Source organism: Nicotiana tabacum, unplaced genomic scaffold (assembly GCF_000715075.1).
Source record: "Nicotiana tabacum cultivar K326 unplaced genomic scaffold, ASM71507v2 Un00249, whole genome shotgun sequence".
NCBI classification, from domain to species: Eukaryota; Viridiplantae; Streptophyta; class Magnoliopsida; order Solanales; family Solanaceae; genus Nicotiana; species Nicotiana tabacum.
The window spans coordinates 33,598-40,652 of NW_027438487.1; positions in this window are offsets into that span (position 1 = coordinate 33,598).

Consider the following 7,055-nt stretch of genomic DNA (forward strand, 5'->3'; position numbering starts at 1 on the left):
TCATACGGAGCTACTCATACCCTCAAACCAGCGAGCGAAGTACAAATGCTCAAAACGACCGCTCGGGTCGTTACATATTTATGGTTAAGACTTATTTTCCAAATATAAAGTGTTAGGGAAAATAGTTTAGAAACTAATACTTTAATTGATATATTCAATCAAATAAAAAAAACTTCATTCTATTCCAACTAACAATTCATATAACTGCTGCCTCAGTAAAAACGACTTTTTCAAAATTAAAATTAATAAAATTTTATCTAAAATCAACAATGACTAAATGGATTGGTTACCTTTTTGGATAACCAAAGTGGACTAGCTATGGTATCAATTGGAAAGATTCTTTTAAAAGAAATCAATTATAAGAGTTATTAATCATAAATATTAAAGGTTTATATTTAACGAAAAAATTAAGGCCTTTTATTGAAGTTTGGCTTTAGGCCACAACTTAAATTAAACCGCCCCTGGACTCTGTGATGCAATTCCCCTAGGTGATAGCTCCCCATGATGTATCATATTATTTGAGGAAAAGTTGTTGCATTTTTTATGAGCTTCTTGTTTGTTGTTTCATAGCTAACGGAGCAAAAGCAGCAGCCTGGCATCATCTGCACATGTAGAGCTAGCTGCAAACAGCAACTACACTTGCATCTATTCGCAAATTCATCCACCTGCATTTCTTTTATTTGCAGATATAATACAAAGTTTGCAGACAGTCATCAATCCCATGTATGTTTCTTGATTTGCAGTAACATATCTGGACTTGAAGAGTAACAGATGATTTGCAAACAATTCAAGCCATGCCAAAAAAAGAAAAGAGAGTATACAATAACAACAATTTTGAAAGAATAATCTTGGAATACATAACTAGAGAGTGCCAATATTTAACCATAAGCACACAAAATGAAGAAAAAGGGGGGGGGGGGAAATTTGTCAAAAGTCATGTGCAGCAGACGGAGCAAGAATAGCAGCAAAATTATCTACACTTGTAGAGCTAACTGCAACTACAGCTGCATCTAATTGCGAATTCATCGACCTGCACTTGTTTTTCTTTCATCCCATGTGCATCAATTGAATTTTCTGCATTACAGTTGAAGTTGCACCACCATCTACTCTTTCTTCACTATTATGTAAAGTGAATTCACATCTTGATCAAGGATACAGCAACCTAAACTCCAAATGCGTCGATGGGATGATTCTTGGTGCGTGTGAATTCCACCATCCTGCATCACAATTAAAACTCTATGCTGGGCTGATTGTGAAAGATTTATAAAAACTTGAAAATGCTGAGATATAAGATTACTTTCATCTAGTATAGAGGTTGCTCCCTTTTGTTTCACTTACTTCTTGCTATCCTCCAAATCCGCTTCCTAAAGCATTATTCTCATGCCCTTGTAATCAATATCACATCATTGCGGAGAGCTAGCAATCCCATGTATGTTTCTGGACTAGAGGAGTAACATCTTATATGCAAACAATTCAAGCCACGCTGAAGAAGAAAAGAACAACAACCTCCTGGATTTGTAAATGATACTCTCCCAAATCATGTATATAAGTTGACTAAAGCTCTATACGGACTGCAAGCTCCCCGATCCTGGTATGAAAGATTAAGCTCCTTCCTTCTAAATCAAGGTTTCAAACGAGGTAATATCGATACAACTCTGTTTATTAAGCACTCAAATTCAGGTAATCTTATTACTCAAATTTATGTTGACGATATAATTTTTGGAATTCCTAACTCTGTTCTATGTGAAGAATTTGCTCATTCTATGAAAGGAGAATTCAAAATGAGTATGATGGGAGAGCTAACTTACTTTCTTGGACTACAAATCAAACAATCTCTCAAAGGGATCTTTATCAGTCAAACCAAGTACATCAAGGAGCGTATAAAGAAGTTTGGCATGGAGAATGCTAAGCCCATTGGGACTCCAATGAGTCCAACAACTATGCTTGATGAAGATAACAATGAAAAAAGTATTGATGAAACTATGTATAGAGGAATGATTTGATCCTTATTATATCTCACTGCTAGTCGACCAGATATAATGTTCAGTGTGTGTAAATGTGCAAGGTTTCAATCGGCTCCAAAGGAATCCCATCTTACTACTATTAAACGCATTATAAGATATCTTATTGGAACCTTTGAATTAGGATTATGGTATGCTCACTCTAACCATTTTGTCTTGAAAGGTTTCTCAGATGCATATTTTGCAGGTGATAAGATCGACATGAAATGTACTAGTGGCACATGCCAACTGTTGGGAAATGCACTAGTTTCCTGGTATAGCAAGAAACAAAATTGTGTTGCCTTGTCAACAACTGAAGCAGAATATTTAGCTATTGGAAGTTGTTGTACACAAGTTCTTTGGATCATGCATCAACTTCTCGACTATGATTTATCTCTTACCTCTACTCCTATATTTTGTGATAATACTAGTAAGCTCAACATACTAGTTTTTGGACTTAGAAGTGCTGAAGTTTCTGGTGTCTTGAGTTCTGGTTTCCTTATACGCGATCACATGGGGTGATCCGCGATCGCGTAGGCTAGGTGGGCGAGACGATGGATTTGTTCTTCGCATTCGCGGACATGAGAATGCGAACGCGTAGTGATGTGAGGTGCTTCTTCGCGAACACATAGCCAAGGTCACATTCGCGTAGTGTTAAGTGGACCAAAGCTGGGCCACGCATTTTGTTCATCGCGACGCGCTGGATTGTTCGCGATCACGTAAGTGTGAGAGTTAGAACATAGCGTTCGCATAGAGTATGTTTGGCAAAAATTTTTGTGCATCACTCTAGAGATAAGCATATAGAAATCAAGCATTATTTTATCCGTGATCATGTTCCTAAGGGTGATATTGTATTAGAATTCATTGGTACTGAATCTCAACTTGCTGATATTTTTACAAAACCTCTTTTAGAAGAAAGATTTTGTCTACTACGAAAAACGATTGGCATTATGTCAAATAAAACAAATCTTTTTTATATGTTTAAAATATTTTATTTTTCTTCTTATGTGTGATTAATTTTACTTTGATGTAAGTGTAATTATTACACCTCCATCACTACCGCTGAAACATCTCCTCAAAAGAGTCACTTCTTTCTGAATCCGTCCTTTCCTTTAACCAATGCAACTCTTCAACCTTCCTAACGTCTAGATAAGAACCCTATTCTCTCCCTATCACTCTTTATCCTCTCCAAAGAAACCATCACCGTGGTGAAAAGAAACCTCTCATCTTCCACTGCCACCAGGCGAAACAGAAGGTTTCGTAAAATCCTCAACCCTGAAGAAACTATAGACTTCGAATCATCCATCCACTCAGATTTTCTCAAAACTGACAATGAAAGCAGTAAATCTTCTAAGAACCTTCCCATTAGCTAGAAAAAGGCAGGAAAGAGGCCCATGGAGCAAACCCCCAAAACATTTGCATGCAAGAAAGGGAAAGTAGAGAGAACAAAATTTGGGCCAGAGGACAAATTAATCTTCTATGGACCAAGTGAGAAATCAAGGTTTGAATCCTATAAGTTGAAATCTATGGCTTATGGACGCACTGTAAGTCTCTCTCTTATGAAAAATCTATACTGTGATGTGATTGCTGTTTTTGATTTTCAACGTCTTTCCTCTCTGTTCGATACTATTGGAAGCTCCGTGTATGAAGAGCATGTGAGAATGTTCTATGCAAATTTGTTTGTGAATGATAAAGATGACTTGGAGTCCATGGTTTTAGGCACTCGAATATTTCTTGACTCATATCAATTTGAGAAGATTTTTTCTGCCAAGTTTAACGGATATGGGTTTTTGGGCAAAATTCCTGGCCAAAAGGCATTGAAGTTTCCTAGAAGAAGCAAAAGCCTTCGTGTCTAATAATCCTCCCGATATTGGTCCCAAAAATCTAAAGTTTGAACACCGAGTTTTCGCCCACATGATAGCCACCACTTTACTTCCTAGAACTGGGTCCCTCAGCACTTTGTCTACCAGAGATATCTTTGGTCTTTACTGTCTTGTAAACGATAAAAGAATCAACTGGTTTGTATGGATTCATCAATATATGCTTGAGAGTATCAGGGATATATCCTCTTCTGCTGCTTGTCTACCCTATGTCTTACGTATCTTACATATTCTTGGAGTTATGAAGGTTGACTTGGCACTTTTCACACCCCAAGCATATTACCAGTACCTATGATAAGACAACTTTCTCTATGATGGGTTACATTTTAAGTGATGATGGATGGGTCAAGCGCGCCAAAGTTTAAAGTGTCCCAGCACAGGTTGAAGCTCCCACTGAACCACCAGAGTCTTAGTCAACTACCTCTCAAAATCTTCAGCAGATTCAGCAATATCTAGATGGTGTAAAACTCATGCTCGTTGAGATGAAAGAGCAGGTAGACAAAATTAGGGAAGTCACCAAGGAAACAGGTACAGATGTGGAAATTCTTGGGATGGATATGGGATCCCCACGAAGACAAGGAACGAGGGCATTCAACTCCATGACAGAAAAAATAGACAAGCTCGTCAAAGATGTTGAAACCTCCTATGAATCCTTCTGCACCAAAGTGATCAATACCCTCTACTTTCTGAGGAGAAATTAAGGCATGTTTGTGTGTGTTAAAAAAATCTTTTTTGTGCTTGCTTCTGGTTTAAGACTTATTTTTGCATTGGTCTGTATGAACCATCACTCTATTCCTCTGCTGAAGACATTACTTATGCTTCCCTAACTAGTATGCATATTATCTATATATATATATATATATATATATAAATATATATATATATATATATATATATATATATATATATATATATATATATTGGGTGATGCATTTTCTTTCCTTTTTGATTGATGTCAAAGGGGGAGAATATTATGGAGAAGTAAATCAACAACTCAGGGGGAGCAGACATCTCAAGTGATGAAAGGAAAGTATACTTTGTTTACTCTCTCTTTATTATCGTCATAAAAATTGGGGATATTATTACATCTAAGTTTTAATGATGTCAATTGTGCAAAACTAAATCCTATCTATTTTAGTTGTAGGAATCATCGAAGGAAATGAGATCAAAGAAAAGTTTGTGATGCTAAATCAAAGGAGACGATGCTAGGACAAGAAGCTATCAAAAAGGAAACTGAATCACAGAAGATTCAGTAGAAACTCAAGCCAAGAAGACCAAGAAGGAAGGACGAAAGCAATGGCAGATAATTTGAGTGGGAAACACATCATAGTAGGAGACAATTGGAAGTAATGCTCCTTTCTTTGATAAAACATGAAGCACTCCTTGGATTAATTAATCCACCCTATCAAATGGAGACAATTTGAAGTGTTGCTCATTTCCTCAATAAAGCATGGAGCATTTCGGCATGGAACAGAGCACTCCTTGGATTAATAAATCTAGCACATCTCTCTTGAAGGAATCAACAACTCATTTCCTCAATAAAGCATGGAGCATTTTGGCATGGAACATAGCACTCCTTGGATTAATAAATCTAGCCCATTTCTCTTGAAGGAATCAGAGACACCTTTCTCGAATCAAATACCAATACACAACAATACTGGCAAACTCAAGGATTGAATTTGTGCAACTACAAACACTCTCTTCTAAGTCTCTCTAGTTCTTAATACAAGCACTGTATACAAATGTCATAAAAGATAGGAAGAGTTAGAACACAAAAGAGAGTTGTGTCAACATCCAGAAATTATTGTTGCTAAACATCGTTGGTGGTGAACGAGCTAAAACCATCACTGTTATAATTCTTTATCAAGATCTAAGAGAACCCTTGTGACCCAAGGGAAACTGGACGTAAGTACCACACCGGTACCGAACCAGTATAAAAACTGATGTGTCTTGTTTTTCTTTCAATTCATTGCATTCATATCTATCTTATCTGTGTGTTGTACGAAAGATACTAAGTTTTAACAGTCCACAATTCACCCCCCCCCTCTTGTACTTCCATGTAGCATCTGATTTCGAGCCCCGAACAGCAGCTCCAGTTTTATGACTTCTCCTCTTTCTTAAAGTGATTTGTTGTTGCTATTGTTGCTCCATGTTTGGCACTTGTTGTGTAGCTAATTTGGAGAACTTTTGTAACCCTCTTATTGATCTAGTTGAGCTTTTTGGATCTTTGTGATCCCGTAGTTTTTACCTTCGATTTGCAGGGTTATAAACGTTAAAATTTGATGTTCTTTATCTTCTTTATATTCGGGTTTGCCTCTTCCTCGACATAACACTCCCTACCCACCCAAAAACTTATGAGGGACTCAAGTGCACTACTATAGAAATATGTATATTGACTGACTTCTAACTAACTCAACGACTATGTACTCCTCCGCAAGCTGTTGGTACTGTTGCTTCGAGCTTCACTATTTCTTCTCATATCAGTATTATTGAGATATATTTTCAAGTTTAAACATTTTTAATCTCTTGGTTGATACATCTAGCACTGCTCTAGCGACATTTGAATGATTTTGAGCAATAGATTCTTCATCCCCGTCCGAACCATCCTGCATTAGACTCTGACACTCTGTGATGCAATTCCCCTAGGTGATAGCTCCCCATGATGTATCATATTATTTGAGGAAAAGTTGTTGCATTTTTTATGAGCTTCTTGTTTGTTGCTTCATAGCTAACGGAGCAAAAGCAGCAGCCTAGCATCATCTGCACATGTAGAGCTAGCTGCAAACAACAACTACACTTGCATCTATTCTCATATTCATCCACCTGCACTTCTTTTATTTGCAGATATAGTACAAAGTTTGCAGACAGTCATCAATCCCATGTATGTTTCTTGATTTGCAGTAACATACCTGGACTTGAAGAGTAACAAATGATTTGCAAACAATTCAAGCCATGCCAAAAAAAGAAAAGAGAGTATACAATAACAACAATTTTGAAAGAACAATCTTGGAATACATAACTAGAGAGTGCCAATATTTAACCATAAGCACACTAAATGAAGAAAAAGGGGGGAAAATTTGTCAAAAGTCCTGTGCAGCAGACGGAGCAAGAATAGCAGCAAAATTATCGACACATGTAGAGCTAACTGCAACTACAGCTGCATCTAATTGCAAAT